The sequence below is a fragment of the Vombatus ursinus genome, unplaced genomic scaffold (assembly GCF_900497805.2).
Source record: "Vombatus ursinus unplaced genomic scaffold, bare-nosed wombat genome assembly UNPS02014816.1, whole genome shotgun sequence".
In the NCBI taxonomy this organism is placed as follows: Eukaryota; Metazoa; Chordata; class Mammalia; order Diprotodontia; family Vombatidae; genus Vombatus; species Vombatus ursinus.
In genome coordinates this window covers 2,691,013-2,715,925 of record NW_020954594.1, presented here as the reverse complement: position 1 = coordinate 2,715,925, position 24,913 = coordinate 2,691,013, and the positions used below count along the sequence as shown (strand labels likewise).

Here is a 24,913-nt window from a genome sequence, read left to right as displayed (position 1 = left end):
TCACAAAAGCAGGTCCACATTGATAGACACTTGAACATTGAAGAAATATTCAGAGGAGAAATGGGGAAACATTACTTGAAGCTTCTTTCTCCCCCCACAAAAAGCCACTTATATTAAGGAAATTGCTTTTTTTTAACAACTTAAATTTTGACAAAACCTTCTGATTCTGAAATATTTTATATGTATCATTGCACTTAAATTTTATCTAGCTTAATTCTCTGAGGTTTCAAATCAGGAATCAGAAGACTTAGGTTCTAGACCCATTTCTGGCATTTGCCATCTGTGTGACCTTAAATGAGACAAACAAGTTACCTTGAAACTGAGCCTGAATTTCTTCATCTGCAAATGGGGCTGATACCACCTTCTCTGTCTAACCTGTGGACTTGTTGTGAAGGTCAAATGAGATAATGGATGTGCAATCACTTTAAAAACAGTAAGGCGTTTTTCTTTTTGGACCAAATCTGTGATTTCTGTGGCATAAAGAATTCCTAGGTTAAAGTGCAAAATACTCTATCAATACAGATCAGCACTATTCCTCAGAGAATTGTCTGGGCCATTGAATGTTTAAATGACTTACCCAGTCATTACCCATAGTCAGTATGTGACCAAGATCTTGAACCCAGGTCTTCCTAACTCTGGTGACAGTAGTGAATAGAGCACAGACTTCTTCCAGGTAGAAAGATCTCAATGCAAAACCTGCCTTTGTGACTTACTAGTCGTGTGACCCTGAGCAAGCTGCTTAACTTTTAAGTGCCTCCATTTCTTCATATGTAAAATGAGAATAATTACCTATCTCAAAGGGTTGTTGTGAGCATCAAATGAGAAAATATATGTAAAGTGCTCTGCAAACTTTAAAACATTATATAACTTCTTCTTTTTCCTGTTCTTCTTCCTCCTCCTCTTCTTTCTTTTCCCTCTTTTTCCTTCCTTCCTTTCTCTCTTTCTTTCTCCTCCTCCTCCTCCTCTTCTTCTTCTTCTTCTCTTTCTCCTCCTCCTCCTCTTCTCCTTCTTCTCTTTCTTCTTCCTGCTATTACTATCCATTACGCCATAGAGTCTCATAAGGCCTTATCCAGAATTTTTAGTTAGTGTTATAATAGAAAATAGCCACCCTCTTATGGAACACTCTTCAAACTCAAAAAGAGTTTCTTCTCCATGTGAAGCAGAATTTATTTACTCTTTCTCAGGGAAAAATGTCACACAAAAATCAGTGGTTGGTGGGAGTGACAGAGAAGCCAAAATGGAACTTTTCTAAGATAGACCGTGTTGCAAAGCTGTGAGAAGGAAGAGCTTGGGAGGGCGAGTTGAGCAGTGCAGGGTGAAGCAAGGCAGGAGCCAGGGGAGGTGCCCAGAAAGCAGTATAGAACCTGTAGTCAGAGCAACTCAAACAGCCTGGCCTCAGGGGCTCCCTCCAATTGTGGCAGAGGAGGTCACTGATGCCTCCTGCAAGCATAAGAATAAGAGGTAAGAAAAAACAAAGATCTAAAGGTCCGGTGGAGCTAGCAGCTACAGTCAATCTTTCCTCCACACAAACATTTCCCTCTTTTTCCACTGATCTATGGGATAGAAGGATTCCACTAGTTCAGCCTACCAGCATTCCAAAGAATAACCCAGAAAAGTGAACTTAAATCTTCCTGGACTTTCCTAAGGGCAGTATACTGCTTCACTGTGATACATAGCAGGAAAGTTAATAACTCAGGGTTTAGGGGATTAGTGTCAAGGCATGGAGATGAGAAAAAAAAAAAGCAAGTGAAAGCTGGAGATGGAAAAACTCTTTCATTCCCCTAGTATCTCACTGCACATGCTGGACTCATAGGAGGCTTTTGGTAGTGAGTGGGGTAAGGGTGTCTCAGAGCACTTTGATTGATTTGCTAATTACGTAGTTACAAAGAATCTACAAAGGATCATAGGATCATAGATTTGGAGCTGGAAGGGACCTTGGAAATCATTGTTTAACTACTTGATTTTACAGATAGAGAAACTGATGTCCTGAGAAGTAAGGTAACTTGCCTGAGGTCACACAGGAGGAAGGGGAAAGGAATAAGCATTTATATAGTACCTATTACGAATATTATGTTATTTGATCCTCACAAAAACCCTACAAGAGAGGTGCTATTATCGTTATAGAGGAAGCTGAGGGAAACAGAGGCGAAGTGACTTGCCAATGGTCACATAACTAGTCGGTGTCTGCGACTGGATTTGAACTGGGGTCTTCCTGACTCCAGGTCCAGCACTCTGTCCTCTGTGCTAACTGGCTACTAGTTTATACAGGTAAGAAGAAGACCTGGGATCTAAACTCAGGTTTTCTGGGACCAAATTCAGTGTTCTATCTGCCACATTACAATGACTTCTATTTAGTGAGACAAGGAGGTCTCTCTGTCTACTGTACAGAAAGTGGATTTTGGATGTAGTAAGAAATGAACTCTTCCCATATAACCCTATTGATTACTCTCAGTTTTAGAGCAAAACTATAAGCATATCACTAATTAATGGGTCAGATTGTCCTGGCATATTTTCAACCTTGTAGGATAAGTAAAGGGGAGCTAGATGGCATAGTGGATAGAATGCCAGACCTGGAGTCAGGAAGACTCATCTTCATGAGTTCGAATCCAGCCTCAGACACTCACTAGCCATGTGACCCTGAGCAAGCCACTTAACACTGTTTGCCTCAGTTTCCTCATCTATAAAATGAATTGGAGAAGGAAATGGTAAAACACTCCAGTACCTTTGCCAAGAAAACCCCAAAATAGGGTAATGAAGAGTTGGACACAGCTGAAAAATGACTCAACAACAAAATGATAAATAAAAACCAAAAAACTCATATTTTGTATATCAATAAATACTTATTTTATATTAAGGAGGTGTCCAACCAGATTAAAACATAATTGGGAAATATTTAACAAAATAAATAAAAATACAACAACGTGTTTTCTAAGTCAATATTTGGCCTGCAAGGATTCTTATTTATAGTTTAGTGGCCCCAATTCTATTTGAGTTTGACATCACTGAAAAGCACTTTGTAAACCTTAAGATACTATCGAGATGTTAGCTATTGTTGTTGTTATTATTATTACCCACATACCAAAGGCACAGCCCATCTCCATACCATGTCGCCTTCACTCCAGCCATCAACCTCGTCCCCTGCCCTTCACCCCCTAGCCCCCAAATCAGAAGCTTGGACTCTGACCTTGGATACCCTGCCTTTGGTAGATGAGTGTTCATGTTATCTAGTCTGGAAGAAAGTCTCCATGACACTTTAATGCACCTCCACACCATGCCACACTGAATCTGTCTCCATTCCATCTCTTTTCCATTTTATGAGCAGTCTCTCCACTGTTAGAATCTAAGTTCCTCAAGGATGGCACTGTCTTTGTTCACTTGCATTTGTGGCCTTAGTGCTTATCACATACATAGCAAGTTCTTAGTAAATGTTTTAGTATTGACAAGAGAAGAAAGGGTTTCAATGCAGTGGAAATACTATTGTATTTGGAATCAGAAGACCTGAATATCAGTCCTAGCTCTGAAACATAATAGCTATGTGACCATGGACAAAGCTACTTCAACTCTCTGGGTTCTCAGTTTCCTTGTCCACAAAATGGGAACAATAGTACTCTCACTATTAAATGTCAGAGGGCTGTTGTGAAGAAAGTTGTGAATCTTAGGGTATTACAGAAATGAGAGCTACTGTTACAAGGCATATTTTCTGTATTCAAAGAGCTTATAGTGTAGTTGAGGGAAAAAATTAGTATCTATCTGGATCCTAAATCACAGATATTTCTCAGTCCTGTTTACAATCTATGTCCCAAATTAAGGAAATGAGGCCTAAGGCAGTGATGTTGAACTCCAAAAGAAACAGATCCCTGCTGGCCACTTATTGACTTAGAAAGTCACATATTAACATTATCTCTGTTGTGTTGTATTTTTATTTGTTTTGTTAAACATTTCTCAATTACATTTAATCTGGTTTGGCATCTGTTTTACAAAGAATAAATGTTTATTGATGGACCAAATATGAGTTTTTTAGTTTTTATTTGTCATACAAAGTTGAAGATATGCCAGGACAATCTGACACATTAATTAATGATGTGCTTACAGTCTTGCTCTAAAACTGAGATGTAATCAATAGGGTTACATGAGAAAAGCCCATTTCTTAACCACGTCCAAAATCCGCTTCCTCTGCAGTGGACAGAGAGACCTCTTTTGTCTCACTAAATAGAAGTCATTGTAAGGCAGTAAAAAGGGTATTGAATGGTTAGCTCAACCAAGGAGGGAACTTGGAGGATTGGAGCAGTGACAAGGGTACAGGACTCACCAGACACGGGCAACGTCAGACTCCAAAGAAATAAATCTCTGGTGATGCCTAGTCCATTCCTACTAGTACTGGAGAGTCCAATGGCGCAGTTCATGTCCATGTGTCCCCTAACTCTAAGTTCATTGCTCTTTCCACCATGCCACACTGGTAAAATATTCAATGATCCCATACCCATAAGCACTTTTCATGATTTCCAGCCATTACTGTTCCTTTAACACTTCTAAAGTACAAATAGCAAGATCTGGGGAAGTCCATGTGAGTCCTCCCATGTAAGAGTGTGGTAGGGTGTAAAAAGTACTGGATACAAAGTCAGAGGTCCTGGGTTCAAGATCTAGCTCCAATTCTTCCTAAATAGCATGAGAAGGAAAGAAAGCCCTATGTTATTCAGTAGACTGTAATATCCTTGAGGGCAAATCACTTCTCTGAGGCTCAGTTTTCTCATCTGTCAAAGATCAGGGGTCAGAGACTAGATCTGTGATTTCATTGGTTTAGGGAACTCCCAGTGCAGAAAATGCCCTCTACCAATGCAGGTCTGAATCATTTGCAAATTATGGTCTTAGAGAGTTGTGTAGATCACTGAGAAGTTAAGCAATTTGCTTGCAGTCACACAATCAGTATTTGCTAAAGGTCGGACTTGAACCCGTGTCCCCCTGGCTTTGTGGCCAGGTCTCTATTCACTATGTTTGTCTTGCTTTACTGATTTCATAGAGTTTTAAGGAAAATGATAAAGAAAAAACAACAACCAAAAACAAAAGAGCCCAAAAAACCCTCTCGTAAACCTTAAAAAGGGAAGTCAATATAAGCTTTTAAGCAATACAAGTCAAATCTTACTCTTTCTTCCTCTCATACAGAACTTTGTACCCTACTGCTCCCCCCATCCCCAGTCCCCTCCCAGTCTATCTACTCTGACCATCCTCTTTGGGAGGGGATGCTTTGGGCTACGTGGCAACTCATACTCGTTCATGGCCTCTGATATAATGAACTCTGTGGGAGTCACGCTTGCTTGGATCTTTTGTACAGAGAATGTAGTTGCTTGTCATGACTGCAGGAGCCTCAGGAAGGATGAGAGCCTGAAACAGACACTTTGGAAAATGTTCACAATTAGCCTGGATGAAGGCCTTGGGAGGCCTTTCTAATTTGCACCAATTTGGAAAAGATGATTACATTTAAAATTAAAAAAATATATATTAACAGGTGCACTGCCATAAGGTGGGGAGGGAGGGGAGGTGAGGAGAGGGAGAAGAGGCCTTAAATAAACATTTGATCATCAGTTTTACATGTCAGGAAAATAATTATCTTCTTCCTTTAGGCAATAGCATAGTGAGGATTCAAAAATCCTCCAGAAGCTGGTTCCCTTCATGTTCCAAGCCAATTCTACACTGATGTCTAGCTGTCAAAACCTTCCCAAGAGCTGAGAAGTTCAAAACTAGGTCCTTTGTTGAGTTTCCTACTTCTCCCTCTGAGGTTGGCCTGCCTCACTCATGTTTGCATCTTAAAATCCTCTGACTGGAAAGGACTGTGAAAGGTTAACTCATGAAGTTGTCTGGCTTCAGGTAGGCCCATTAATGAGTCCAGCAGTCAGTCAGCACCATTTGCCAATTGTCCACTATGTTTTTATGCAGCATTCTGTATTGCATAGGGAGATTTTTAGAAGAAGAAGAAGAAGAAGAAGAAGAAAGAAGAAGAAGAAGAAGAAGAAGAAGAAGAAGAAGAAGAAGAAGAAGGAGGAGGAGGAGGAGGAGGAGGAGGAGGAGGAGGAGGAGGAGGAGAAGGAGAAGGAGAAGGAGTAGGAGAAGGAGAAGGAGAAGAAGGAGAAGAAGGAGAAGAAGATGGAGGAAGGAGAGGAGCCTGTGTGACCTTTGGCAAGTTATTTAATCTCTCTAGCCCTTAGTTTCTGTTTTCTATAAGGAGAGGATTGGACGGGATAATTTCTAAGGCCCCTTTCTACTCTTCAATTCTATGACTATCACTGTGATTCCTGTCCTCAAGGAGCTTACATTCTAAACAGCAGACAAGATATATCTTCTTTCCTTCTTTCCTTTCCTTCTCCTTAACAGAAAAAAGTTTTTTTTTTTTAAAGAAAAGTCAATGGTATGCTTGCAAAAACCTACATAAATAAGTAAAAATTAATATGGTACAAAATGAATGCATAAGAGCTATGAGAGACTTGGAGGCATAGAACAATCAAAGTTGGGTCAGATTAATCAGGGAAGGCTTCCCAAAAGAGGCAAGATTTGAGCAGGCTTGGTAGGGGGCAAGGAACATGCACAAAAAAACTTCTGGTTTTCTTTTCTCAACAATCCCTCATGTAATTTCCTTTCCTCTGCTTTTATTAGCTTGGCCTTGTGACAAGGTACTGCATGATGTGAATTAGAATTTAATAATTTAAACCCTCTTGAAAATTCACTGAGTGTGAATTGTGATGTTTCTTGGGGGTTCTGATCTATCACAAATGGTCAAATGGTGAATTTGGGTGGTAGGAGCATGAAAGCAGGTTGAGAAGATGTAGGAAGGGCCTTGCAGGTCATAAAAAGAGGTAGTCCTGTAAATGATCTGATTTATGGGACAATAGGAAGCCACCTTCTCTTTGTAACCCCCTTCCCCCGTGTTTCCTTTACTTTTGAAATTCCACCATAATTGATTGATTCCTTAATTTACACCAAGGAGCTGGTGATGCCTATTGCTGGAGGGAGGAGCCTGAAGCAGGTAGGGAAATGCAAAGTATAGAAAGTACATGAAGGATCCCTCAAACAAATGCCTTGCTCCATAGTTTTACTATGGGCAGCTAGAGAAAGAAGGACTATTTATTCGGAAGCCTTGGATTTCAGGGGCTAAATACATCAATAGCAATGGAAAACCACCTGGTATAGATGCCAGAACAGGTCAGACAAAAGGAAATCAGTGGGCAACTGTTGTTGGCAAGAGTTATCTCACAAGACTGTATGCTGACAACCTGGCCCAATCTGGTAAAGGACTGTTCTGCTAGGCTATTATTAAGCAGAAGGGAAGGATTAAGGAGAGAACAGCATGGGACTAATACCACAGGTGGGCTGAGAGTGGGGGGTGGGGAAGAGTTTGGAGCCAAATATGTCAACTGCTTAATCTGTATTTTTCTTCCCACACCTTCGGATTCCATTTATGTCCCTCAGTACACTTGGACTCATACACGAATTGGGGGTGGGGGAAGAAGGCCATCTTGGCTTGAAGCCTGCCTGGGTACCTGCTGAGAGAGTTTTGCACTTGTCACTAGGCCCCAGCAGCACCCAGGGCTCCATTTTACATCCCCAATTAGCCTTCAGCTCCGGTTCATGGCATCCCTGGCTTCCTGCATGCAGATGCTGATGGAGGATGCCTACTGGGTTCTAATCCTCCTCAAGCTGCATCTAGGCTGTGTCAGGGAGAATTCTCTCAAGTGAGTGATAGATAAGCTGGTTGTGAGTGAAAGTAGGTGGTTTTTCTTTTTTTTTCTGTAGACTGTTTTGTCTAGACAGGAGTTGAGACAGTCAAAGCAAAGAGGATGGAGTACTTAATGGAACAAACCTCAGGCAAGTATTCTTTGACATGCATAGAGCATGGGCTAGGTGGGCCCTGCATTGGTGAATTCTCAGGGCCTTCAAATTCTCATACTGATTTGAACTGAGGAAAGGAATTTTTGAAATTTTAGACTATTGCTTTTGGCTGTCAGAGCACAGGGGTCAATAGAAAAAGAGATGCTAAAGGAACTGGGATTGAAACAATCCTTCATCCCCACTGTCACACATATACACAGCTTTTATTTGGAAGCAAGTTTTGAAACAATTGATTGGTATACTTATACACATGTGTATATATTTTGGTTTGTCCAGACCTGGTGAGGAACTTCTCTCTACTGATTCAGAACAGGAGCTGTTCGACAACCTCGATCTACCTGAGGTAATGGAAGATAAATCATTGGCCCAGGATCACAAGCCATTATTGGTAAGCCACGGTACTTGAACCTGGGTATTCCTGACTCAAAAAGCTCTTTATTAATTATGTTATCCTGCTTCCACCTATATTTATGTATACATAGAGGAATAATTCTAATTGTTTTGATTTATTTCCTGATATCTAGTCTAATTTTACCTTTCTGAAACTTCCACCCATATTTCCTAGTTTTTCCTTCTAGAGCCAAACAGAAGTCTTTCTCTCTTTCATTTCCTACTAGCATTCTTTCTATCAAGCTAAATATCTATGGTTTCTTCAACTGAATCAGATACAACATGAATTTCAATGAAATGTCTATCCTATATGTATTTATATATATATGTATACATATATGTATACATATATATATATATGTACGTATATGTGTGTGTATGTGTGTGTCCCATAGAGCTGCATATTATTGTCTAGGCAACAAGTATTTTTCTTCCACTTTTTTTTTTTTTAGGTAGTAGGTTGGCCCAATCTCTTACACATTTGGGTTAATTTTATTGAATGGTATGTTGGAACTCAACGTAAAATGTCGACTGGATTATTTGGGGAACTTTGCTATGGAAAAGGTATCCTTTCTAGGGTTTATACTCTGTGGAGAACATCTTTCATGGAAAAAGTCTTAATGAGATCATGGTTTTTTGTTTCACAAGCTGCTTCAATGAGTCAATATGGATCAATTTCTCCATTTGTGTGTCAGTCCATCTAGTTTAATAGACAAAGATTGTAGCTTAAATGTCATATCTGACTCTTCACGACCCCATTTTAGGTTTTCTGGGTAAAGATCCTAGAGTGGTTTGCCATTTCCTTCTCCAGTTCATTTTACACAGAAAACTGAGGCAAACAGTGACTTGCTCAGGGTCATACTGCTAGTAAGTGTCTGAAGCCACATTCGGACTCAGGTCTCCCTGACCAGGCCCAGCACTCTATCCACCGTGCAACGGAGCTGCAATGTAACAGCAGTTAAATTAATGTTCACAAATGGTTGGAGAACTGCATAATTATTAAGCCATTTCTGACTCCCTTACTAACACTGGCACTGAAGACTTACAGTGGGTCAGCCAACTCAAGCCACTCCCATTTGACAGAACCAGCGAGAGACTGTGCTTAGCTGGCATTCTCCTTCAGGAATCCAAAGTCACCTCTATGTCACCAAAAGTTGTTGGAGTAGTTACATGGTGGCATAGAGACAACGAGGCTGGAAGGGCTTCACTTAGGTGCTCAAGGATGAGGTGTCTGATGACTGAACACCAATGACATCACTGAATGAGCTACTGTTCGCTGGGCACGGTGCTAAGTGCAGGGAATGCAAACAGAAGCAAAAAGAAACACTTGCCACGTTCCCAGAGAACTTGCATTCTCCTGGGGGGGAGGGGCAAAGGGAGTAAGAGGTATGCGTGGGAGGGCCATAGTAGCCAAGTCTGGATGGTCTGCGTCCTCCCCACAAATAGAGTCTCTGAAAAGAACTCATTAATGGGAGACGTGGCCTGCAAGGCCTCCCAAGATTCGGAAAGTCTTATCGTTGAGAGTTTGGATATTTGGATTTTTTTTCAATAGTCTCCAATCCCTGTCCCCGCCCATGCGGCAGATTGGTTCCTCCGACGCTCCGTAGGTGTCGTCATCACAGCGCGACTGCCGGAAGTGTGTTCTCCGAGGCCGGCCTAGCTCAGGCGGCTTTTCCTTGGACTTCTGCGAGGGCTCGTCCCCGGAGAGGGCCAGAGAAGGCCCAGCATCCGACGAGGTGCGGTCGCTGCCACTGCCGCCGTCCCTGAACCCGTGCTGGGAGCTGCCCCGCCGCCCGACGTGGCCTCTGAGGAGACCGACGGGGACTCCGAGACTGGGGCGGAAGACGACGACGCGCTCGAGGGCCGAGAGGCATCTGATCGAACAGGCTCTGGAAGGGAGGACTCATCATTGCTTCCTCCTGCAGCCAGGAACTAAAGAGAGGAGGAAAAGGGCGAAGGAGGTGAAGATGAAATCCAGAAGATGCGAGTCCTGGTTTCTTCCTTTTCTGAAGAACAGTTAAACCGTTATGAAACATACCGGCTTTTCCCAAGGCCGCCATTAAATGCTCATTCAGCCGGTTACTGGCCCCTCCATCTGGGAATGTCATCCCTGCGATGTCCCAGGGATTCGTTAGGAAGGTGAGAGTAGAACCTTTGGCTGTGTGTGAGAAATGGGGAAGGCTGCCACCACCACAGCCCCAACACGTGCAGGAGGCTGTTCAGGGCCAAAGTCAAGGCACAAAAAAAAGAAAAAAAAAATCATCTTTCACTAGGTCTAGGGGGAGGGAACTTCCCAAGCTGTAATACTGAAACTCCTAAGGACACAGTGGTTGAACATCTGCCCCCAAATCTTCAAGATCAAAGTTACCTGGTAGAAAAGAAGCCACTTTCAGATTTGCCTCCAGTCAATGTAGGACCTTTTAGTTCAGGTTGTGATTGATGTAAGAGTTATTTCTTAATTGCCCAACTGTAAAGGGGAAGTGTCCTTATACATAGATGCCTTGTACAAAGCATACCAGAGTGCGTTTTTGAATGGGTAAAAGGAACAATCTCCTTGATTAATCTCAAGAGTAGGGGCAGCTAGGTGGAACAGTGGATAAAGCTCTGGCCTTGGAGTCAGGAGGACCTGAGGTCAAAACTGGCCTCAGACACGTGACACTTACTACCTGTGTGACCCTGGGCAAGTCACTTAACCCTAATTGCCTCACCCCCCCCACAAAAAAAAGGCAAAAAAAAAATCAAAAGTACCTTATTTTGCAGGTTTCATGTTGGAACCCTAAACTGCTACTGTCAGGGTTTCATATCTGATTTGAAGTTGATTCAGTACAGAAATTTGTAACTTGTAAAATTTGACAGTTCGGCTTACAATGTTTGCAAATGATGGAATGACAGAATAGTTTTATTCCCTAAAACTAAACATTATCATGTTGTTTTTGGTGTATGATCATTAAACTATTTTCTAAATTGGAAAAGGAAAAGAAAATAGCCACCAATGAAACAATGTGACCAAATGAATCATTGTGTATGTGTGTGTGTATTTGTGTCTTTCTCCCCTATGTCAGCTTGAGCAAATCACTTAACCTCTCTGGGTCTCATTTTGTTTATCTATAAAATGAGGAAGATGAACTGGTTAACCTTGAAAGGGGTCCCTTCTGCCTCCAAATCTATGGTCTTTTGGTCTATCTCTATCTCTGTTTCTATCTCTAGCTTTACTATATGCTGAGAAGTGTATTAAGCCTTAAAGATACAAAGGCAGAAAAAACAAAACAAAAAACATTTCTGCTCTCCAGAAACTTAGATTCTTTCAGGGAAGACAACATGCTCACACATACAGAATACGTATGAAGTGAATACAAAATAGTTAAATACAAGGTAGTTAGGACTTCTGGCCAAAATGGTGTCTGAAGGGGAATTAAACTTCCTGGCTCCCTCATATCTACACCCAACAAAACTCTGAACTGTTCACCAGACCAAATAATGATCAAGAAATCCAATAAGAAACTATAGCAAAGAACTTTTTCCACATCAGAGCTGCACAAGAGGTCAGCCTGGAGAATAAGGACACTAGCAAATCCAGTACCAGCGAAAGATGGCTTCCCTACTCAACCAAAGGTACCCGGGTACATGTGGAGCCTGCATAGCATATGTTCAGAAGCAAGAAGAATAGAGAGGGTGGTCAGAAGGCCCAGAACTAGATACTTTGAAAGCCCCAGGGAGCAGAAATCGGTAGTAACCAGTGTTATCATAGCAATCAGCTACATGCTTAGGAGCTCTAAGATATCTAATACTCTGTCCTGAGATGACAGAGATCCCTGAAGAGCCAGGGCCATGAACCTCAAAATTTCCTAATCCTGGGAGACAGAGGTCAGCATAAGAACTCAGATGATACAGGGCAAGACCAAGCAGGGATGGATAACCTCACCCAATAACTCAGTATGGGTTGCAGCTTGGCTCTGCCACAAACCCCAAGAAGGAGAGACAAGCAAATAAAAGGAAAAACAACAACTAAAAAAATAAACTTCTTGCAAATCTAGAAATTCCTCCCAAAGAAGGAATGAATGATTGGTTGGTTGTTGTCCTTCATTTTTAAAGAGGACCAAAATGACGTTACTGTGTTAGAGTACAACAGTAAACAGAGACTAAGTGGAAAAATAAAGTATTTTCCACAAGGGTAACATGAATATGTAGAAGAAATGAAATGAGGTGTTTTAAAATGTGAAAAGTAGCTTAGAAGATAAAGTGATAAACCTTTCTCAAGAGTTAGAAACTCTGAAAACTAGACTAGAACGAATTGAGATCCATGAGACAGCAAGAAATATTGGAACAAAATCTAAAGGTTGGAAAAAAAAATAGAATAAAATGTAAAATATCTAATGTGAAAAACAGCTTACCTGGAAAACAGGTCAAGGAGAGATGATTCAAGAATCACCAGACTACCTGAAAACCATGATTTAAAAACAAAACAAAAACCTGGACATAATATTTCAAGAAAGCATAAATAAAAACTGCCCAGATCTATTTACTGAAACCAAAGGACAAAGTAAAGATAAAAAGTGTCCACCGATCGTATCTCTAAATGAGTCCCAAAAGGAAAAGTGCCATGAATGTCATAGCCAAAGTAAAGAGCTCCTTATCAATGTAAAAACATTGCAGGCATCCAGAAAGAAGTAGTTAAAGTATCAAGAGACCACAGTCAGGATCACCCAAGACCTGGCAGCTTCTATAAATGAGATATTTTGGAATACAGTATTCCAAAAGGCAAGAGAGATAGGCTTACAACCAAGAATAACTGTCTGCAAAGCCAAGTATAATTCTGTAGGGGAAAAATAAGACTAAACTCACAACCTCTCTGGGCCTTAGTTTCTTCACCTGTAAAATATGGGGGTTGGACTAGAATGCAATATGCTATACAGTGGAACTAGCACTGAATTTGATTTGGTGTCTTCATATGTAAAGAAAGGGATTGGATTACATCATTCCACAGGTAACTTCCCACTCTAAATCTGATCCCAAATTCAGTGGCTGGCAGAATTGGAATAAAGAAGATCCCAGTGGATCAGCATCCCCTTTGTCCTTTTTTGGGGAGGATTCACACAACCCTGCTCTACTGGATTGTCCATATGGTTCAAGTGTTTAGTCAGCTGTGTTTGAAAATGTCTTACATGGGTGTGCCGAAATGACTTTAAATGTCTACTGAACACCTTGCTAAAGTTTTTGTTTCAAAATACAGCTTAGAGTTGCAATGTTTGCAAGGAAAACAATGTAAGCTTTTTCTGAAAGTTATGTTCAAGAGACCCTATAAAAGTTGCTAGGGAGTTGCTAAGGGAGATTGTATTTAAATTGTCAGTAATTCCTAACCGGAAGCTACTAGTAGAAATACCTGATGGGAAAGGAAAGTTTCCAAGAGCAGAATGGAAACTTAAATTCTTCTAATATGGAAAAAAAATAGTCATGGAGTTTTTCACACTGTTAGTGGCATCATTTGCCTATGCAATTTTAAATCTTTCTACTTTGCTTGTGTCAGAGAATAGGATGCAGAAGAACTCTAGGGGATGGGTCTTCCAGGAAGTCATATGAACATTGACTGAAAAATGACTTATCTTTCTACAGCACTTTAAGATTTGCTAAATGTTTTCTTCATAACAGTCTGGTAAGACATGAATACAAGTATTATTATTCCCATTTTACAGATAGGGAAATTGAGAATTTGGGAGATTAAATGACTAGCTAATAACCACACAATCGTGTATTAGGTAAGATTTAAACCGAGTTTGCTTGATTTCAAGTCAAGTACTCTATCAATATACCATGCTGCCCTCAAAAACACAAGAAAAATTGTAATGAATTCAGAGCAGGCTTATACTTAATTGCTTAAGAGGGTGCAGAGTGGGGAGGAATAATTGGTACCTAGTAATGTTAAAAATAACAAAATACTGTTTGTTATATGGGATGCCTTTCTGGGAAGGGAAAGGAGAGGAATACTAGAGAAAACGATGATGTAAAAAAATAAAAGATAATAAAAACTTATTTAAAAACAAAAGAACACTGGCCTTCGAGTCAGGAGATCAGGGTTTGAGGATATACTCTAACCCTGCCTGTGTAACACTATTCTTTTTCATTAGAATGTGAACAGGGACTTTATTTGCCTTTCTTATTATCACCAACACTTACCACAGTGCCTGGTACACAGTACCACAGTATCTTGCAAGTGAGGATAATAATATTTAAATTATCTAATCTCAACTGGTTGTTTTGAGAAAACAGGTTTTATAAACCTGTTATATAGCTTCAGAAAATGATATAAATTTGAGTTATTGTTGTAATTATTATCATTTTATATTAATTGGGACTTTAGTCCACTTGGTCTACATAGAATTCCTTTAATTTCTAAAATATATAGAGAATTAAGTCAAATTTTTAAGAATACAAGTCATTCCCTAATTGACAAATTGTCAAAGGATATGAACAGGCAGTTCTCAGATGAAGAAATTAAAACCATCTATAGTCATGAAAAAATGCTCTAAATCACTATTGATTAGAGAAATGCAAATCAAAACAACTCTGAGGTACGACATAACACCTATCAGTTGACCAACATGACGAAACAGGAAAATGATAAGTGTTGGAGAAGATGTGGGAAAATTGGAACACTAATGCATTGTTGGTGGAGTTGTGAAATGATCTAACCATTTTGGAGAGCAATTTGGAACTATGCCCAAAGGGCTATAAAAATGTGCATACCCTCTGACTCAGCAATAGCTCTTCTAGGGCTATATCCCTGAGAGATCATACAAATGGGAAAAGGAACTACATGTACAAAAATATTTGTAGCAGCTCTTTTTGTGGTGGCAAAGAATTGGAAATTGAAAGGATGCCTATCAATTGGGGAATGGCTGAACAAGTTGTGGTATATGCATGTAATAGAATACTATTGTGCTGTAAGAAATGATGAACAGTCTGACTTCAGAAAAACCTGGAAAGAGTTGTATGGTCTGGTGCTAAGTGAAGTGAGCAGAGCCAGGAGAACATTGTACACAGTAACAGCCACATTGTATGATGACTAATATTCTCAGCAATACAAGGATCTAAGACATCTCCAAAGGCCTCATTATGGAAAATGCTATCCATATCCGAAGAAAAAAAACTATGGAGTTTGAATGCAGATCGAAACATACTGTTTGCTGTTTTTTTTTTCTTCTGTTGTGTTTTGTTTGCTCTTTCTGGTGGTTCCTCCTATTGGTTCTAATTCTTACTTACAACATCACTAATGTGAAAATACGTTTAATAGGAATGTATATGTATAGCCTATATCTATAGCCCCATCTTGGAGAGGAAAGTAGGAAGGGAGGGGGAGAAAAATTGAAAACTCAAAAGCTTATGGGGCGGAGCCAAGATGGCAGAGTAAAAACAGTGACTTGCTTGAACTCTCCCCCAAACCCCTCCAAATACATGTAAAAAATGACTCTAAACAAATTCTAAAGCAGCAGAACCCACAGAAAGACAGAGTGAAACAAATTTCCAGCCCAAGACAACATGGATGGTTGATCAGAAAGGTATACTGCACTGGGCTGGGAGAGGAACGCAGCTCAGCATGGGTGTGCAGGTAAAACTGGCCTCAGCAAACATGGAGCAGGCCTCAGGGGACTGAATCACAGGCAACTGTGGTGGATTCCAGACTTCTCAACCCATGAATGCTAAACACAACTTAAAAGGTCAATAAGCAAAGTCTGTGACTGTGGTGAGAGAAAAGCTCAGTCCTACCCCCAGTCCCTGAATGTGACCCCGGGGCAGCGGCTACTTCTAGAGCTTCTGGCCCACAGATTGAAGGGGAATCAAGTGGCTGATCAGAGGGGGATTGCAAGGATCTCTTTGCTGGTGCTGAGGCAGGATTCTCTTGCTTTGCCTCATGCTTAGATCTGGGTCACAGTTCTGGATGGCAGTCTTAGGGCGAGAAGGAGTGCTGGTGTGGTGGAGTTTGTAGTGGTGGTGGAGAGGAAATCCTCCTCACAGTTCCAAGGCAGAAAAGAGTGCTTGTGGTCACTCATAGACCAGAGCACAGGCTAGGAAAGGAGTAAACATCTCACTTCTTATCATACCATTTTGGAAGAACTGAAAATTTGTACAGGTCCCTAGAAGTATCTCTGAAAACAGCTGCACAAAACCCCCAAAGCTTGAGACAGTACATTCTCCATACTGGAAGCGGACCCCTACCTTAACAAAGAGTTTATAACTCAAGTAATTGGCTGGGATCATGAGCAAATCTCGCAAAAAAAAAGACCATAGAATCTTTCTTTGGTGACAAAGAAGATCAAAACATACAGCCAGAAGAAGACAACAAAGTCAAAGCTCGTCTACGTTCAAAGTCTCCAAGAAAAATATGAATTGGTCTCAGGCCATGGAAGAGCTCAAAAAGAATTTTCAGAAGCAAGTAAGAGAAGTAGAGGAAAAACCGAAAAGAGAAATGAGAATGATGCAAGAAAGTCATGAAAAACAAGTCAACAGCTTGCTAAAGGAAACACAAAAAAATACTGAAGAAAATAACACCTTAAATAGCCTAACCCAAATGGCAAAAAAGTCCAAAAAGCCAATGAGGAGAAGAATGCCTTAAAAGGCAATATTGGCCAAATGGAAAAGGAAGTCCAAAGCTTACTGAAGAAAATACTTCCTTAAAAATTAGAATCAAGCAATTGGAAGCTAGTGACTTTATGAGAAATCAAGACATAATAAAACAAAACCAAAAGATGAAAAAATAGAAAACAATGTGAAATATCTCATTGGAAAAACAACTGACCTGGAAGATAGAACCAGGAGAGAGAATTTAAAAAATGTTGGACTATCTGAAAGCCATGATCAAAAAAAGAGTCTAGACATCATCTTTCAAGAAATTATCCAGGAAAACTGCCCTGATATTTTAGAGCTAGAGGGCAAAATAGAAATGGAAAGAATCCACAAATCACCTCCTGAAAGAGCTCTCAAAGGAAAACTCCTAGGAATATTGTAGCCAAGTTCCAAAGTTCCCCGGTCAAGGAAAAAATAGTGTAAGCAGCCAGAAAGAAACAATTCAAGTATTGTGGAAACACAATTAGGATAACACAAGATTTAGCAGCTTCTACATTAAGGGACTGGAAGGCTTGGAATATAATATTCCAGAGGTCAAAAGGAGATAGGATTACAACCAAGAATCACCTACTCAGCAAAACTGAGTATAATCCTTCAGGGGGAAAAATGGATATTCAGTGAAATAGAGGATTTTCAAGCATTCTTGATGAAAAGACCAGAGCTGAATATAAAATTCGACCTTCAAATACAAGACTCAAGAGAAACATGAAGAGGTAAACAGGAAAGAGAAATCATAAGGGACTTAACTAATGTTGAACTGTTTACATTCCTGCCTGGAAAGATGATATTTGTAACTCATGATTGTCAGTATTAGGGTAGTTGGAGGGAAAAAATTATATGTATGTATGTAGATAAATAGATAAATAGAGGGCACAGGGTGAGTTGAAGATGAAGGGGTGATATCTGGAGAATAAAATTAAGGGGGAAAAAAAGAAAATTAGTACTATTGTGCTATAAGAAATGATGAACAGGTAGACTTTAGAAAAACCTGGAAAGACTTGTATGGACTGATGCTAAGTGAAGTGAGTAGAACCAGAAGAACATTGTACACAGTAACAGCCATATTATGTGATGAGTAACATTGATGGACTTAGCCCTTCTCAGCAATGCAGAGATCTAAGACATCTCCAAGGGTCTAATGATGGAAAATGCTATCCACATCCAAAGAAGGAACTATGGGGTTTGAATGCAGAGTGAAGCATACTATTTGCTATTTTTTTTTCTTCTGATGTGTTTTGTTTCCTTTTTCTGGTGGTTCCTCCTATAGGTTCTAATTCTTACTTACAACATCACTAATGTGAATATATGTTTAATAGGAATGTATATGTATAGCCTATATCAGATTGCACACCGAATTGGGGAGGGAGGTGGAGAGGGAAGGGGAGAAAAATTTAAAACTCAAAAGCTTATGGAAGTGATTGCTGATAAATCAAAATAAATTAATTTTTAAAAAGTGATTATTGATAATTCAAAATAAATTCATTAAAAAAAATAACAAGGGGATAGTCAATATCTATCTTTGATGATTCAGGTATAGGTCCCCTAAAAACAAGAGGCTGAATGAGATGAGTCCTTGAAGAACTTGTCAGTCATAGCAAGTGCTCCAGGGTTGCAGGAAATGGTGATGTTTAACTCAGGATAAGACATGTTAGGATATTCCTGGCTAGCTTCAGTATTTGAATGGCTATTGTGGAGAAAAGGGATTAGACTCATTCTACTTGATCCTAGAGAGGAAAAGGAGAATCATTGGGTGGACATTGCAAAGAGGGAAACGTAGGCATCAGGCTTGTTGTAAGGAAAAACTTCTGATGGAGTTATTTAAAGGTGGAATGGGCTTTTGTGGGAGATAGTAGGTACCCCTTCACTGGAGGTCTTCAAGCAAAAGATGTATAGCCATTTATGAGAAAGATTGTAGAAGGGTTGTGGTCGGGTTATGGATTGCATTAGAAGGCTACTCAAATACCTTTTAGCTCTGTGATACTATGATAAAACAACTCATGCCCTCGAGGAATTTGCAGCCTAATAAGAATAGTAACTGAGGCTTATTTAAAGAAAAGCTTAGTGTTGATGAACTGCTTGAATTGCCTAAAACTAGCCCCATCATGCTACATCTTTAGGAGAAAAGCTAGTGCAAGTTGTGACAGTAAGGAAAATCATCAGTGAGAGATAATTGTCATGCTAGCTTAGAGTTCCCAGGTGTCTTCCTTTGTCTGTCTTCAGTGTCTTGCGATGGTATTTCTTATCTGGAAAAAGTAGCTGGGGGATCGTCTCAGGTACGTTCTGCAGTGAGTTTAATCTCTGTCTGGCTTTGGAAGCTTAGGAATTCAGGCCAAGTGAATATTAAAGGGAAATCAGTCAATGATGGGACTCAGCAAACTGTTTTTTGTCTCATGCTCACCAGAGAGGTCATTTCTCTCTTCCTAAAGGCATTCCAACTTATAGGTTGCAACTTTTAACACCACCAAGTATTCTGTGTTTCTATGTTAGAAATAACATGCCAAGATGAGTAGGTATGTTCAAGTCAATGCCATTTTTGTTGACATGAACAAGATTGCACTTTGGAATTCTGCTTGTTACCTTTCTAATAAGGTGAATACTATATCACAAATTCTAATAGCTTCATGGCCCATGCCTTTTCATAGTCTAATTTTAAGGAGGATGACACACATGTGATAAGCACATGAGACTTTGTGGTTGAGCTGTTTGTAAGTATCTACAAACAGGACCAAAATGCCTTGGACATAATTGGTTTGTCTTTAGAATCTCTCTTATCCAAAGAAGGACAGTTCATGAATATATACCCAAGAGCTCCATGAGTATTATACTTCAAATATTCCCAGCATGAAAATGAAAGAGGTCTCTATGGTAATCAGTGAAGAAGCATATGTTATCTAGTAGAATGAAGTGTCTTTAAGAATAGTTACTGTTGTATTATTTTATCTTTGTATTTCCAGAGCCTAGCAGTGTCTCACATATAAAAGGTGCATAATTGTTGTGTTTGTCCTTTGTTATCAAAGAGGACCATGACATCAGGGAGATAGTGATTTGACTTGCAGTTGATTTTGATTTTGAGTGAGGGAGAGCTGTGCAAGATCACCAGCCGCGCTTTCTCCTCCAGAGCCATCTGGGTGCAGTGGCCAGATATTCATCAAGACTGGAGAAGGCTCATGATACAATGGAAGACCCGGGCCCTTTTAAGCTAAGATCTTTTCCGGTTCTCACTTTGAATGAGGCAAGGCCCATTCAGCGAATAGGCCTCTTTAAGAAAGAAGGTGCTTAATAAATGTTTGTTGAGATGGATTCAATTGAGGTAACGAAAGAAGAGCTGTATGTGACATTGTTTCTACACTCAGTGCTTCCAGGGTAATCTCAGGCACAAACTCTGAGCACAGATTTTGAACCTTCTCCGTTTGAAGTGACTTTGTTCTCTATGGCATCTCATTAGGGTGTAAGGTATTAGACAGCAGAAATGGAAAATGCCTCAGAGCCAGCAACAGGTAGAACCTGCAGGGCTCATCAAACTGCAGGACTCCTTATCAACCTATCAATTCTGTTTAAAAAGAAGTGACATTTGAGGTTCAGCCAGGGCTGGGCAAGCTCTACCAAGCCTCTTTGGTGAAATTCACTTCCTCTATTCTTTCAGCTCCCATAATACTGGAGGCCTCTAGCCTGTGTGCATTGTCTTACTATTATTTTTTTTTTGTATTCACCAAATAAAACTTCTAAAAATCAACCAGCAGCTGGCCAGGATTTGCACAAGTTTCATAATATTATAGGATATTATAGCCACAAAAGACTATTTAGTCCAACCCCCTAATTTTACAGATGAAGAAACCGAACCCCAGAGGGCTTAAGTGACTTATTTACAGAGGTACCACAGTGTCTGAGGATTTGAACCCAGGCCTTCTGATTCCAAGTTCAAGACTCTTCCTTTTTCAAAATTAAAAAACAACAACAACTAAATTCTGGTACCAAATATTAACAAATGAGTCTAAAAGAAGAGGGGGAATACATAAATATGTACATTCAAAATGATAGCTTGAAAACAACCTAGGCACCATGAGAAAAAAAATGCTGCTCATCCTATGAAATGCTTGACATAATATCACTTTGGTAAGCCTGAGCCAGCGTGAGTCATGGCACAACCATCCTATCAGTTCAGAACAAAAAAACTTCATGGGATTATTATACTTCTAATCCAAAGAACTGGGTGTTTGGAATTCCACAGCCCCTTTGTGGCGTCATGTCACGTTAGCCAGGGGAGCTGCTCATGAAAAGAAAGTATTGTTGAATTGCGGATCTCTGCTCTGTTGGATTGAGAAAATGGCAGTTGGTTTTAAAAGACACTTCTTGACGGGAAAAAGGATTAGCAGATTAGGGGATGGCATGTAATGTTTTTCAAAAAAAAATGTAATGTAAAGGAACATTTCATACTGCTGGGGATTAATTAGAAGATTCATTGAAGAAAGACAGAGAAAAAGAAGACAAGAAAGAGGCAGAGAGAGAATGATAGAATAAGAGAGAAGTTTTAAAATGTATTTTTGGAGAGACAATACCTGAATGCAAGTTAGGAATGTTGAGTAATTAAAAACTCCTCCATCCAATAGGTGGTGCTATATTTTATCCCTTTTGATTTCTTTCTCCATATACCATTAAAATTCCAGCATCTTTTTCTTCTTCCTCTCCCTCCCCATTTCCATCCTTTCCTCCATTTTTTTCTTTCCTCCCTTCCACTATATTCACGTATTTCCTTCCTCTCTTTCCTTCCTTCCTTCTTTCCTCCTTCCCTCCCTCCCTTCCTCTGTGTCATACAAAGTTTTTTACCTAGTATCACATAGCAGTAATGGAAGCCAAAGAAGTGTGAAGTCCTTTGTGACCAGTCTTTTGCACCCATCTCCACCTATTAAAGTCCTAAATTTCCTTTAAAGCCCAAATCAAATGGCATCTCCTTTATGGAGCCTTATCTGATTCCCCAGCTGAAAGTGATCTCTCCTACCTTTGGTCTTATGGCACTTTGGATTCTCCTTATATATTTGTAATATTTGAATTTATATTTATCTGGATATACATCTTATCTATGTATGGACAATATATAGATTATACTTCATATATATCTATGTATGTAAATATATGCATATACATATATACTATACATACAAAATGCATATACATATGTACTAGTATGTGTGTATATGTATATATACATATGTAGTGCACACATACACACACACACACAGAGAGCATTTCAGTTTCCTTCAGCCCAGCCAGGGTCCATGTCTAATTTGTCTTCATTTCAGAATTTCATTCTAGAATTTCAAAATTACATTGACCGATGTGGCTTGGCTTCCTTGATTCTTTTCCCTGTTTCCATTCAAATAAGGAGACTACATGTTGAGCAAGAAAATATTTTCCACTGTCTCCCATCCTCTTCTGGAATGCCTATATAAAGGAGGGGGTTCACATCATAGAATTTTAGAGTTAAAAGTGCCAGATCTTATCTAGCTCAACTAATCATTTTAAAGGAAAGATATAGAACTAATGACAAATGAAAGCTTTTTTTCTCCAGATGTCAATCTTGCACAAAATCATATAATTCTAAGACTGGTGGGAATATTGAGATATTATCAATAGGTGTTTAATAAGTCTTTTTTGATGGGTTGATTGACATAAACAAGTGGTTCCCAACATTATTATGATGAGAACAGGATCCTTTTTTAAAAATAAAACGTTTCTAGGACCTCCACGTAAGAGTTACTTTAGTATTAGTATCTGCTATTTGAGATAGTACATGTGACAAAAAGCTGCCTTGGATTCAGTAACATTTTAGATAAATTTTCATTCATTCATCAGAACAGCATGTATATGCATTTGAAAATAATAATTAAAATGATAATATTAAATTATAAGATTAGATATAGAGATTGATTGATATATAGATGAGGGATGAAATATTTATTAGCACTTCCTATGTGCCAGGCACTGTGCTAAGCACTGGGGACACAAATAAAAGTATGGTCAAGACAGTCTTTGCCCTCAAAGAGCTTATATTCTAATGGGGGAAGACAACACACAAAAGGATAATGGAAAGTGGGAAAGGGGGAAGAATGAGAGCAGAAATATGTCATGAAGATGAATGGCAAGGAAGTCTGGCCTCCAGCTAAATAAGACAATAGCTCACCCATCAGAGCTGGAAGAATCCAAGGTGAATTGGAAAGAGATGAAAATGTAGGCCCAATAGCAGAAGTCATGTTATGAAGATAGCTAATAGAAGGTGCATTTGCTCATTTATGGATTTACAAGCCCTTTGCAACTCCATACTCCTGTAGAGATCCACTAGCCCACAGGTTGGGCACCAGCAACAACACTGTTCTAAACCATACCCCTTTCCTGCTTTCAGGTCAATGCATTTACATATATAGGTAGAGAATGACATGAAATCATAAAATTATTTCATTTTTTCTTCATCCAGATAAATGATTTCATTAGTAGAGGGTATTCCTAGAGATGAAATATCCTCTACCAATGCAGATTTATTGTTAAAAACCCCATCATACATAATAGTCTCAAGAGAGGTGAATCTTCTTCATTATCTGATTTGTGGATAGTCAGCTCATCAAGGAGCACTGAGTACTTGGGCCAATCAGAAAATGGTTGTTGGGCATATCTAAAGCAACATTAACTTTCCATCCTTGCATAATCTTACCACCTTTTACCCCTCTCCTTACTCTATTGCAGGACCCTGAAAACAATGGGTTCAGAGATGGTGCAATATTTAAAAATCCATGCCAGGACTCACCAAAGAAGCCACAGGAACCAGAATAATGAGAGAATCGCTTTGCATCCACAAGTCTCCACATTCCTTATTCCCTTTTCTCCCAACATTTGAACCACTATGGATTCAAATGGACATGGTTTTGTGTGTGTGTGTGTGTGTGTGTGTGTGTGTGTGTGTGTGTGTGTGTGTGTGTGTGTGTGAGAGAGAGAGAGAGAGAGAGAGAGAGAGAGAGAGGGTATTCTCTCCCACTCATCCCACACTCCAGATAAGTTTCTGGAATAGAAAAGGGAAAAGTTGTGAGGAAGAGGAATACAATGTATTCCATTACATTCATATAGCACAACTTGTTCGGCCATTCCCCAGTTGATGGGCATCCCATCAATTTCCAATTCTCTGCCACCACAGAAAGAGCTGCTGTAAATATTTTTGTACATGTGGGTCCTTTCCCCTTTTTTATGATCTCTTTGGGATACAGACCTAGTAGTGGTATTGCTGGATCAAAGGATATGCACATTTTTATAGCCCTTGGGGCACAGTTCCAAAATGCTCTCCAGAATAGTTGGATCATTCACAACTCTGCCAACAATGCATTATTATTCCAATTTTCCCACATCTTCTCCAACATTTATCATTTTCCTGTTTTGTTACATTATGTAGCTAAATCTTCTTGAGACTGAGAAAGGTTTCTTAAAGAGAGCAGGGGAATCTATTGAATGAAAGATGATCACCATCACAGTTGTAAGTGAACTCAGATTTACCAGAGGTCCATGAAAATGGGCACAAGGTATATAAATGGGAAACATTGTTCCTGCTATTAGCTAATTCACTCCAATCTAATCCAATAAGCTTTTGTCAAGCACATACTTGGAGTTAGAGATACAAAATCAAAACAAAAAAATGGTCCCTGCCCTCAAGTGGCTTACTCTTTTAATGGCAGATATAATGTACATCCAAGCAAAGAATAGGGTGTTTTGAAAATAGTCATTACTAGAAAATGGCAATGACAGGAGCCACAAAGACAAAAGTCAGAGATGTGTTTGTGAAGTGGCCATTCCTGTATCATTTCCTTCTATGATTTCACTCCAACTAGGCAGGCTGATTTATAAGTATACTCCCTGATCCTCAATTAATTTCACTTAGGGCATTTTCAGAGTTGTACAATAAATGTTTAAATTAAGACATTTCTTTTCTCCTGAAATTGAATGGCATGTTAACTGGTTATTGGCTGTCGCTAGTGGTCCACACAATTAC

At 39.6% G+C, this 24,913-nt stretch overlaps 1 pseudogene; it reads left to right on the top strand.

The window, feature by feature from the left end:
• Positions 1 to 7,617: 7,617 nt before the first annotated feature.
• LOC114023040 overlaps positions 7,618 to 24,913 on the top strand; it is a 91,348-nt pseudogene continuing 74,052 nt past the window's right edge.